This window comes from Blennius ocellaris (assembly GCF_963422515.1).
Source record: "Blennius ocellaris genome assembly, chromosome: 1".
In the NCBI taxonomy this organism is placed as follows: Eukaryota; Metazoa; Chordata; class Actinopteri; order Blenniiformes; family Blenniidae; genus Blennius; species Blennius ocellaris.
In genome coordinates, this window is record NC_137650.1 from 7,016,093 (window position 1) to 7,028,902 (window position 12,810).

At 44.4% G+C, this 12,810-nt stretch overlaps 1 protein-coding gene across 1 annotated transcript in view; it reads left to right on the plus strand.

Moving 5' to 3' along the window:
- The first annotated feature begins 4,878 nt into the window (after positions 1-4,878).
- Positions 4,879-12,810, plus strand: part of LOC308149255 (semaphorin-4B-like) — a 58,732-nt gene continuing 50,800 nt past the window's right edge. Inside the window, exon 1 of the mRNA XM_080520939.1 lies at positions 4,879-5,011. The gene's annotated coding sequence lies outside the window, so the exon portion shown is untranslated. The remainder of the gene's footprint in view (positions 5,012-12,810) is intronic.

Below are 12,810 nucleotides of genomic sequence, written 5' to 3' on the forward strand. Positions count from 1 at the left end.
ACATGAGATGAGTGTCGGCCGCCTGCAGGGCCGACCACGCCTCAGACGCAGTTTGTCCTTGTTGCTGGTGAACAACTTCCCTCTTCCTTCGTTTAAATGTGTTTCATAGTTTGACCTGATGAGACGTTGTGACGGAGAATCTTCAGTCGTGAAGCTTCACTTTCCTCTCAGGCCTCAAACGTCTGCACACTTCAAAGGCTTCAGCTTCATTTCAGAGATTTCCATCCATCCATCCATCCCTTCCTCAATTCTGTCCTCCATCCATTCTATTCATCCCCCACCTATCCATCCCTCCCTCCATCCATCCCCATCCATCCATTCCTCTTCCCTCCATCCACATCATCCCTCACTCTTCCCTCCCTCATTTATCCATCGCTCCCTACGTCCCTCCCTCCACCACATCTCTCTCCCTCTTCCCTCCCTCAATCTATCCATCCCTCTCTCTGCCACCATCCCTCCATCTATCCATCCCTCCACCACATCCCTCCCTCCCTCCCTTTCCATCCACCCCTCCCTCTGCCACATCATCCCTCCCTCATCTGTCTCTCCATCTTTCCATTCATCCCGCCCTCCACCACATCCCTCTCTCCCTCTTCCCTCCCTCAATCTATGCATCCCTCCCTCCATCACCATCCCTCCCTCCATCCCTCCGCCACATCCCTCCCTCCCCCCATCTTTCTATCCCTCCCCCATCCATCCCTCCATCCCTCCCTCCCTCATTAGCACTAACAATGCCTACATTCCATTAATTGGAATCACAAGTGGAAAAGAACTCTAACTTCCCCAGTGAAGTAATTTTTTTTACACTGAGCTTTTTAAATGCTTGTTTGTTTGTTCTTAACACAGACTACGGCCATCTGGAACAGTGCTGAGGAGGACAAAGTATTAGAAATTACTTTGACTATCCCAGATGACTAATATGTGTGTTTACCTTCAGACTCAGAAACAAATCCTCGACATGAAAACGATTCATGTAAAACTTCAGTTTGATCAGGGAGCTCCTGGCAGCTTTGTCCTCTTGGCATCAGTCATTGCTGTGAATGCCTTCGTGTAGTGCAACTCCACAGTTCTTAGAGTCTCTACAGCGGAAAGAAAAGGCCAAAAGAGCATGACGTATTAACACAATGATGGAAACTTTAGAACATTAGAAATAAACCAGAAATGTCCTTCAATGCACTGCACTGCATTAAAGCTGCAGTTTGCAAATTCCACATGGGCACAATACAGTGTGTGTGTGTGTGTGTGTGTGTGTGTGTGTGTGTGTGTGTGTGTGTGTGTGTGTGTGTGTGTGTGTGTGTGTGTGTGTGTGTGTGTGTGTGTGTGTGTGTGTGTGTGTGTCTAATGAAACAATCAAAAACCTTGATATCACTGACATAAGCTCATCGCTGCTGTTTGGGATTTCATTGTGTGGCTAAACCAGATTTTAAGCTCATCTCTGGATCTGATGTTGTCTGTCATGTACTTAACCCCAATAAAAGCTCAGCAGGGGGCCGTGACCTTAATATGAACGGCTGCTGCGCGGACGCTGCTTTTGAGTTCATGTGCAACGACGAGCAGCCACGAACTGAGAGCAGCAGCAGATTTCAGGTGACGAGGTCAAACAACATGAAAAAGTAATGATAACACACTGCAAAGCAAGCTTTTTTTTCTTTTAGCAGACGGGCAGGTGTGTTTGAGTTGCTTCTATCCAGGAACCACGTCGGATCACACGATCCGGATGTTTGATGTAGCACAAATGTTAGGCTACCTTGATGGTGTGTTCACATTCCCTTGTTTGATCCAGACCAGAGTCTCTTCAGAGAAAAATTTTTTCGTTTGGGCAACATGACAACGCCCACCGACTGAAATGGAGCTAACTATCGATCTCTGGGCTCCACGATATGTAGATCGTTGGGCCCAGATCTTAACAAATCTTTCTCGTGGACGGGTGTGGGAGGACGTGATTTAGTATGCAATGCATTCTGGGTAAAACAAACCAAGCTAACCACGCCAATCAGACGAAGCAGACACAGAAAGAAAAAGTTGGAAAATATTTTGTGGGCAGACGTGGAGCAGAGAGGAAGAAGAACTGAGGAAGACTCTCATCAGTATCTGGTCTGAAGACTTAATATCGCAGTTGTTTGTGTGTAAACTCATTAGCCACAAGCTAATTAGCCTAGCCACCGCGGGCTATAGCGGTGGGACTTCTGGTTTCGATCCAGATCAATCAATAAGCCATGTTTCTTCTTCACTTCCTCTCTGGTCAGTGTCCCTTTCAGGTGACAGCGCCTCCAAACCAGCAGCTGGTGTTATTGCGTCACCTTTTCCAGGCGGCTTGATCCGGCCTCTAAAGTGAATGTGACGCCACCTGAACCAAATGAAGGGGTGAAAATTCTCGACTCCCTTTCCCAAGTGAGCCGAGTCCCGGACTATCTCATGCCCTCAGGCCCCTGTGATTGATGAAGTGAGATTCTAGCAAGAAATGCTGTGGTTACAAGCTTGTTTCCCTAATGTTTAGGTCACCACTGCTATAGGAGAACATTATTAGAAAAAAAGTAGGTTAATTTTAATCCTCTCCAGAATAATCCTTCTTTAAAAATGACATATTATTTAACTGCTTCTGTACAACAAAAAATGGAGGACCTGTTCCACATTTAACCCTCACCTGTCTCCGTTTCTTCAATGACTCGCGGTGCTGGGGGTGTTTGAGACACACTGGCCTCTGCTTTATCTGAGGCAGAGTGGTTAAAAAAAAAAAAAAAAGAGAAACGTCAGAGGATGACAGCATTTCCAGAAAAAAAAAAAAACAAGTGTCTTGATTCTGTCAGAGCGAACCATCAGGATGTGGCCTGAAGCTCTCGCGCCTGGTTGAGTTTCCGTCAACATATTTCTTGAGGTTAACAGTCAAAAAACAAAAACAAAATCTGACACGTTCTGACGTCGTTGCATGTAATTGAAGACAAGGAGCCGGAGACTAATTATTCATTTAATCTGCTGGCCTCGGGGCCTGAGTTGTGGCTTTGTGTCGTAAGAGTTTGTTTGTGCCCTCTCCCCTCGTTCTGTTTTCAGAAGTACGAACTGTGATGGTCGGACGGGATGGCAGCCACACTGGGAGAACTGCAGGCCTGAAAGAACTTCTCTTTACCCTCTTTTTGGGGGTGAGAGGAGATTACATGACTGGCCGAGTCTGGTTGTGCTCGGGTCGTTGCCTTTGTATCATAATCCCCTGTAATTCTCTTTGTGGTGGACGCACTCGGTTGTCATTCATTGTTTAATGGCTGCTTGAGTTGCCCTAAAAAAGAAAGAGAAAAGAACACCACCGATATGCAAAGACAGCGGGGAACTTTCTTTGACAGTTTGTGGAAAAGCAAGAGAGAGAAGATGCAGTATATTCAGAGCCTTCTCTCTGTAGTGTCACTTTTGATAGCTGAGGTATGGCTCGTTTTTTTTTTTCAATATCACTCTATAAAATTTTACTGAAATTTGCAAGACGGAGCTCATGCATGAATTTTGTATGCACTCTCCACTGTGCACACACCTCAAGGAGCATTTCAGTTTCATTTTAACCTATTGTTTTAATGATTAAAACATTAGTCAAGCTAACATCAACCCTTTCACCGTCGTCATGGACCCTCTAGGAAACTGCAAATACAGTAACAATGCATACATTTACGTATACAATTGATACGAGAAGCAATTGGCAACACGCTCAGAAATACTTCAATATTCTCCGATAGAAATAGCAGCAGATATATGGATTATTCAGAGTCACAAAGCAGTTTACCGTTTCCTACACAGAGTGCAGTTAAAATATCCCCTTAGATATTCCAAATTCTTTTAATTTAATCATCAAAAATTGCAAGCATTTCCCTGTAATGTTGTCGTACGGCATCACTGACACTGTTTACATTTGTCATGGAGCAACAGTGGGATGGTTATACACAGTTTTCTTTGTGAAAAGGTGCACACTATTTTTCACAAGTTATGCACATTGCATGTTGATTTCTTGCACAACCGCTCACAATTCAAAGTGGTCTCAGCATTTTAAAATACTTTGAAAAATAGATTGATGTGTTGTTTGAAAATATACCTGATATACTTTTTGTTTTCCCTAAACTCACACTAACTGTCATTTCAAGTAAACCAGCCCCCAAAACACATTCATTTTCTAAAGGGGACAAGTGAAGCTTCTGCCTCTATATGTGTTCAAGTATTTTAATTAAATAGTCTTAATAAGTCCTCTCTATTCACCCACTGTTTACAAACACATTAATATTCATTATTGGAGGCCTCTCTCAATCTAAAAAAAAAAAACAAGGCAATAATATGATCCTTTATAAACGTAATGTATTTAAATGAGGTTAACGTTGGCTGAAACTGAATGATAATGAAAAGGCCCACTGAGGAAATGCAGCAGCAGCCACTGATCCTGGCAGTGAACGAGAGGAAGCGAGTCAATAACAGCCAGATGAAGGAAGGAAAAACAAACTCACTGGACAGTTAATGAGTTTCTTCCACTTACGAGTGTAGATGATTAAAAAAAAAGGAGACGTCAGTCTCACTCTTCACTCAGGAGTCTCCTCCTGGTCCTCCGCTAAACTGACCACGTGACCCAGGTGTTTACTGGACTACGCTGCAGTTTCAGGAGCGCATTTCAGGTGGTTCCTCTGCGCAATCTGCATCAGCAGGGGAGGGGGACCTGGGTTTTTTTTTTTTCCTTCTCTCTCTCTCTCTTTGTTCACTCGAGGTGATCAAACATGTGTGAGAGTGGTTGCAGGCTCGGAGCGTGTGCGGTGGGAGGAGCTAAAGTTTGGGGCTTGGAAGCGATCCACCCCGGGTTGTAGTGGAGGAGGCGCGTCCTGGAGCGCACCGGGGATGGACTGTTGCTCACAGGATTCACGATCGTGCAGGATTCTGAGCGCTTTGTGGATTTAGACGTGATTCCTGCTCCGTTTTGTTGTTGTTTTTTTCTTCCCCCCCATCGTCCGTGGAGGTTCCTGCTGTGGCCGAGGCTCGTGTCGCACCGTGGATGGTAAGATCTTTACGCGCTTTACGCTCGGTGTCCTTTTGGTTTCCACGTTAGACACCTTTCGGAGATCAGCGGCAGCAGAAGGCTTTAAAAATGTTTTCAAACAGAGGATTTATTGTAGGCAGACCCGTTTAGCCTGTTCTGAACGTGCACGTTAAATAATCAGCCATATTAGTGCATTTATTTATTGCGCTTGGTTAGCGGCGTTTTTTTCCCTCACGATCAAACCAAACCTTGATTATATTTCCACGTGAACTTTGCAGGCTTGCTTTCTTGTCACTCACATGTCCTGGATGAGATGAGTCCTCACTCAATCCTGCAGTCAATAAATGTGCTATGAACCACTATGAAACCTGTTTGCATTGCATTTTGGTTTTGTTGGTCAGAAACCGGCTGTGGAGTTTGAGATGCAGCTTCATGAACTTGCTTCTCTGCTTTCTGTCGACCCGTGTGTCTGACCTGCTGCTATGTGCATCCATTGTGTAGGAACAACAAACCCCAAAACGATTCTGTGTATCTGGCCCTGCGTTGATTTTCACAAAAACTGGGGGAAAAAAAAAAAAAAAAGTAGAGAAAGTTTGTCCCCATAAAGCCCTGATTAATCACACATTGCAGTTGTTTGCACCACAGGGATCCTGCTCTGCAGTTCCTTAATGACCCTCACTTGTTTCCCAGTGTTCTCTTCCAAATAGCTGACCTCTCTTATCTTTGCTGGCATGTTGTAAAATGTGTTGACATACGCCCCTGCCGATTCGCAATTGGGCATTAAGACGCACTAACCCAGGGGTGTCAAACATGAGGTCCACGGGCCAAAACCAGGCCGCCAATCGATTTCATCTGGCCACAGGATGCAGGGGGGGAAAACGAAGGGACTGCGCAATGAATTGGCAAAGAATCTGCCCCCATTTGCAAGATGGAACTGGAAATATTAATCCATTGTAATGTTTAATTGATGTACTTTGTCACTGTAATTCATGCCACTAGTGGGCGCTCCAAACCACATCGGAGTGGGAGTGCTTGAGTTGAATACGGTTTGTTTAAAACAGTTCAGTCAGGAGTTGAACAGACGTCATCTTGCAAAACCCGTCTGTACTTCCATCTACAAATCAAAACAAAGTAGTATGTAGGCTGTGCCAACAAAGTATCTCATCGCTTCAGTGACGCCATGCACAATCTAAAGTGTTTAACCTCCACCTCAATACACACTGCTGGATTAACTGTTGTGGAACATTTTTCTTTTCTTTTCTTTATTTAGTTTTTGATTCAGCTTAAAGATTTTTATTTAGTCAGATAATTTGTTTACCGGGGCGTGAAACTAAAGCGTAAAGGGAAACAATTCTTGAACTAATGCAGAATTAAAGGGCTCAGCCAAATGTTTTCATCACGAATGGCAAGTTTTTGGAACTTTGCAGAAATGGTGCGACTAAGGACGTGAATCTTTTACCCAAATCTTTTGCAAATAGTATTTAGAAGTACATACATTTTTTTCCAGTTATTTTAGCTTAATTTTTTTTAAGTAATTTTTTTTCCTAAACATTTTCAGAATCTAATCTTGACTGCACCAAGACTAAGCTGAAAATTGAAGTTATCGTAATTCACAGGCGACTATATTGTATGTTAACCGTTTCAGTCCCATTAAGCCATATTAGGTTGTTTCTGGCTTCTGAACTGAAACAAGTTTGACACCACGCCCCTATAAACTGTAAAGCCCCTTTATTTCATGGTATTTTGTCCTTTAGTCAGGATTACTCATCAAACCCGTGCTTTCTACTTTACTGCAGGAGTGAATCGTCTCCTTATTGTGCTTGTAAGTGTTGAAAGTTTTTCAGTGTTTCGATTTGATTTGTATACCGGTAGATTGTGACTTCTGGACTCTGAATGACTGGTGAAGCTGTATTTTCCCCCTTTTGGCCTCGACTCAGCTGCTCTTCCTCCGTTTACCAGCGAGTGATCCCGTAACACGCACACCGACGGTGTCTCGCTTTCAAAGTGTAAACAACAGTGAAGAAACCTCTTCCCTGAAATCCACGTGCAGAACATCAGAATGCGTGCCTGACCCCGTCCTCCCTCTGTATCTGTGAGACACGCAGACCCCCGCCCACACAGTCAAGCACTCAAAACAAACACAGAGTCTCCACCCAACACTCCACCCACTGTAACAACTTCAGAGGAATGGTCAGCATGTGGAGGGTTTGTGGTAAAGAGCTGGAGGGGAAGTGATGACTGTGGGGGGGGGGGGCTCTGCTGCTGTTAACCCCCACAGGGTTGCTGATGGCCCACATGAATGTCCAGAGGGACTGGGTGGACTGATGGGAATGTGATCTTCTTCCTATAAACGCTACGATTGTTCCCAGCAATGTGATGCACATGAAGCTAACCCCCCTGTTGGCTTCATGTACACCCCCCCCCCCCCCCCCCCCCGCAAAAAAACCCCCCTGAGGGTTTTTCTTTGTGATTTTGTTATATGGCTATTTAACATTTGACGCCACAGTAGCCTCAATATGAGGAGTTCATGAGAATCCTTTTAGTGTTCATGCCACTTAAGCCACATTCACATGAGCTAAAACAATGTTGTTTCCTCCCCGGGGTTCTAAAAAAACATTCCCTCCTCACGTCACTAGGATCACGGCTCAACATGAGGCTTCAGGGCATGCAGTACACATGCCAGGCCTATAGGGGCGTCGTGACTCACAAAACACACCTAAAACGCAGAAGTATGTAGCACATAGAAATTTAGAAGTAGACTCCTGCTAACAAATCTCTATATGACTCTAGTTCTGTACGTCTCCAGCTCCACCGCAGCTTATAGTCCCTGATTGTTGTGGTTATTTGATGACATTGCAGACCGTGGGTGGGGGGGGGGATTGTATCATCTTTTCCCCACAGGTGTCCACACCTCGGAGTCTGAACGACACGAGCCGGGGTTTTAGAATTTCCCCACACTAGGACCCGTGTTGCCCTTCTACAACGCCGCCTCGCGTGGCTGATCGGCGTTGTCGCGTGGACAGACCCTTAAACTGTACAAAGTGCCACTTTCACCCAGCACCTTTTGTGATAAGGTGCAGTGGCTCACATTTGCGTTGAAACTTGGCTTGCAGGCAGTCTGGGCCGTGTCCTGGCATCGCTTTCCTGTTGCAAAACGATTCATATGCAGCGCGACCTGCAGGGTCTGCAGAGAGCCCAGACAGGAGGCTACGTGTCGGGCCGGGGCACACTCATAAATGCAGGTGATGCGAATGCGATGGGAGTCGTCCTGTGCCTCAAGCTGTTTTGCCTTCCTCCAGTGTTCTTTTCCAGTTGTTTTACATTGGAGGGGGAGGGGGGAAAAAACCACTCCTTCAAGATGGTAAAATCTGACAGACTAAGCCGTGTTTGGCTCATCCGTTTAATTAAGAAAACGTTGACAGATGCATTTTAATCTCTGCTTTGTTGCCAATTTACAAAACCAAGTTGCGTTAACCTTTGTTAACCACCAGAGGTTTGTGTCACTTTGAGCGTCCGTCAGACAGAAGCGCTCGTGTTGCTCAACTGTCTTTGGGTGGAACTCTGTTATATAACACGATTCTCTCTCCAGAGAGAAATTAATGTCTTCTCCGTTTTCCTCCTCTTGTTTTGAGAGAAATTGTAGAGGAAAAGATAAACTGTGACTTTGTGATGGGGAACAGACTCGCTGTGTGCCTGGAATGTTTTCCTCCGAGAGTCTGCTGATAGCCTTTTCTTCTATTTCATTTGTGGACGATACGGGCGATTGTGTTTTGATTTTTTTCCTCGAGACCATTTCAATGTTCAATATTTACATGGGGAATCACGAGAACCATATCATTTGGCTATAAAACAAATACCTTTTCAAATTCCATGAGGGAACAATTATGTGGCGCTTGCAACTAAATAAAAAGGAGCGCTGCCTTCTTTAAATATTTATTTTGGCTTTAAATACAAAAATTAAATGTATTTAAAATGTAAAACGTTGAACAGTTTGAGTCAATGTTTTGATTTATCCCATCAGTTGTAATTTCAATAAAAAAATAAATTTTCAGACATTCAAATGTGACGTCCTGCACCCTTTACGCCCCGTTTTACATGACAACAAAAGCGTTCTTCACTTTTGGGGGTTCTGTTGACGCGACACCGCTGTTTGGATTCCCTGCATCCGTCACGTTTCTTATTCCGGCTCCCAGGGCGGAACTTTTCTTTGCGATTCTCCTCCCGAGAGACGGCTGGAGGCCACTGAGCGATGTGGCTGCGCATGTGAACCCCCACTGTGGTAAATAGTTCCTTGTGCTCATGGTCATCACATGAAATGTGGTCTCTGTAAGAGGGGCCGTACATCTAGAAAGCTCAAACTACCAGAAAGCAGAGCAATGAAACTCCCAGATATACTCGTCATGATGTTAGACCCTGGGACTTTCACAGCATGGCTGACCCAAATCACAGAAATTATTAATTACAGTTTTAACACAAGGTTCTCGGTACCCTTAAAACATAGGATCATATTTAATGACGACAGGATCTTGACTGTTAAACACATTTTGAAAAAGTGACAGAAACCCTCTCACAGCCATTTAAACTAAATATTCATAACAGTCACAAGTGGTTGTTGGCTCTCCGCTGCCTTTCAATGAAGATATAAATGTTTGTTCTTGATTATGTGAGCAGATTAAATTAACTGGAGGTAATGTGTTATTGTTTTTAACGTTGAATCGCGATCCTTGCAGGTAATTATTGCACAGTCTCTTAAAGGAGGAAAGAAAAGTGGATTTTTCAGCTCTTTTCCTCAGTGTTTGGAAATCAATTCATCATAACGTGAACAGCCTTTCTAATCATTTCCAATTATTTCCTTTGGCCACCGTAGGGGATCTTAATGAATTGATTCCCTATCTGCTCCATGTATCAGCCATTATCACAAGGGCCATAGCCATGAGGGAGGAGAGTGTTGACTTATTACTTCCTTTATTGGCAGCGGCAGCTCGCAAAGGCAAAGGAGGATCTCATACCTGACAGTAAACAAAGCACGAGTGCTTCAGCTCTTCCTTTTGAAGTCGACATGTTTGCCGAGGGTAAACACGCAACGGACGAAGAGATAAACCTGGCAAGTGACTTGGACAAACTGTCACATTTCCACTCAAGAAAACTAACGTGAAGAGTTTAGTGGCTGCTGTCATTGATATTCATACCTGGACGCGCTGAAAAGATTTCAGTTTTGGTCCGACGGGGGGTGAAGCGGGACTCGGGAACAGAATATGGTCATCTGATACGCTCATAAATCCTATTGCCCGGCTTGTCAAACCTTGTAAAGAAATGAGTCTTCACATTGGTTTCACTGCACGGATTATTCCCCTCAACACTCGAGGTGCAGGTCATGAGATGAAGAGTCCACGTTGGGTTGCCGGCGCTTTGGAGTTGATGGTGGGATTAGCAGATGGAGTGTGATGCCGTCACGGTGTGGCGAAGGACTCACAAAAGCCCCTATTGTCTGATTGCATGTCTGTAAATCTTCAACTGACTTTTGTCACGCCACAGAGTTTGTTCTCAGTCTGTCGTCGTCGTCATCACGGATCCAGGGGATGAATGAGGTGTTGTTCTGCGCTCTGGTCAGTTTGCTGCTTTGGTTTCTCTCTGAGCTCGGAAGTCACAGGGCAGCAAAATGTATGAAATACATTGGACAGTCATCAAATACTTTTCTGTCAAGATGCAGTGCCTTGAACCAGTGTTTTTCAACCTTTTTGAGCCAAGGCACACTTTTTTCTTTGGAAAAAATCTGGAGGCACACCACCACCCTAAAATGTTCAAATGTGAAACTCTGTAGCCTCTATTAACAATATAAAGTCTTTCTCATCAATGTTTTATCAACAGGAATCAAATAAATACAGAAAAAAAGTATTTCCCAATTTTTTTTTTATTTTGACTCCCTCAGTGTGAAACCTGGACCTGATGGATGAAGAGCTGAGATCCTGGTTCACATTCTTCCTTTTCAAAACCTTCTCCATCACTGTCACTGACACAGTACTTTGATACAAGATGGGAGCAGCAGGTGGAGATTAATCAGACTGACGTCTGTCAGTTTCGATTTCACCGGCAAAGTTCTGTGCTGCCATCTAGTGGTGAAGAGTATTTACATATGATTATTCTGCAACACACTGTCGGCTGTGAGAGCAAATGTTTTTTTAGAAAAAAAATTGAAATTGGATCATTTCCTATGGCACACCTGAACATATGTGCCCCGGCACAGTGGATGAAAAACACTGCCTTAAAAGAGAGGAATTTGCTTTGTGCCGTTCGCGCCAAAGAGAAGACGGTGAGCTGTAATCATGAGGACGTCCTGATTGGCCAGTGCTCCATTAGTTTAAATGGGTCATCAGGTTAAAAGTGTGGAGAGTTTTCCAGCCCAGAAGCACATAATAAAGAAAGAGAGATTAATGTAATCTATTTTCCCGTCAGTTTGTCGTCCAATAGCATTTTCTCCCTGGGCAATAAAGTTTATTTCTTCTTACGTGACTTTAATGTCTCTAAAAGACTCCATAGTTTCGGTGGCGGGGGCCGCGTCGAGCGGGAAATTATGCCTCCCATCACACTGCGTTCTGAGTGGCAAGCCGTTCATTATTGACGCTTTGCAAGTTTTTCAAGAACAGAGCTCCCACCGTTCCCCGTCAGGCTTGAATAAGTTGAGGCAAGGGCAAGTCTGTATCAGAGGGAATGAGGTGACCCACTCTCTCCTTAAGCACTTATCTCCTCTGCCAGTTCTACTTCACTCACTCGTTTGAAATGATAATTGCTGTTTCCTGCGTGGCTAAAGCAGAACAGTATGTACACTAATGTAAAAAGGAGTTTGAGTATTCCTCAGAAGCTTATTGCTGCTCAGGCTCACAGTGGAAGTGGGGTCACATCTTGCTCCTTGCGCTTCATGTCGGCATGATGTGAAAAGAGCATGTCAGAAGAAATGTCACAAAGGGACATCCGTTGGTAACCCTGAAGTTTGCACAGAGGAATGTAAAATCGCCCCCGTTGTTGGATTTCAATGAGTGTCTTGTAGTCGGAGACGGACGTGACGGGATCATGGAAACGCTGCATGTACTGTCATTACACAACCAGCACCGATCGGGCTGCAAGCTCAGGGTCACGCAAAGCCAATTAGGGCATATTCAGTGGCCAGACTGGCTCCTGATTAACATGAGAGAAGGAACCGAACAAGTGGAGGCCACAGCGAGAGCATTTCATGTCCTCTTGAACAATATCGAGCTTTTGTTAAGCTGCTCCAAAAGCTCACAATCACTATTTGGAACATGAAACTTATAAAAACCAAAGTATTGCATTCCTCTGAATTTAACTGGACTTTAGAAGTTTTCACAGTTGGTGTGACGCGCCGAGATAACGTGAAAGATTTCCAGTCATTTCCAGACAGTGAGCCTCTACTTTTTTCACACGCTCTGACCCCCGCGGCTTAAACAACTACGTGGCTAATTTATGGATTTTTATGGGTGAGCGAGTTTCGTGCCGCAAAAAAAATTAAAAAGGTGATGCGTTCAGGGACACCACGTAACTCCGACGTTTTTTTTTTTTATTTGGTGGCAGTGGCTTATTCAGGTGCTCTCAGTAGTCTGTAAATGATGGTACTCCAACATGTATACAGCGCTGCTGGGCCTAACTTGGAAGTTAAGCGGTTTTGCAAAGAGGTACACAGGAGGGGAAACAAGATGACGCCGGCCGACTGCGAACTGTAAACACGACAAAAACTGTTGGAGCTTGTTTGAGGATGGTGACGGAAACGCACTGTCACAGTTGAATGTGGACTATTTTTGTAGCCT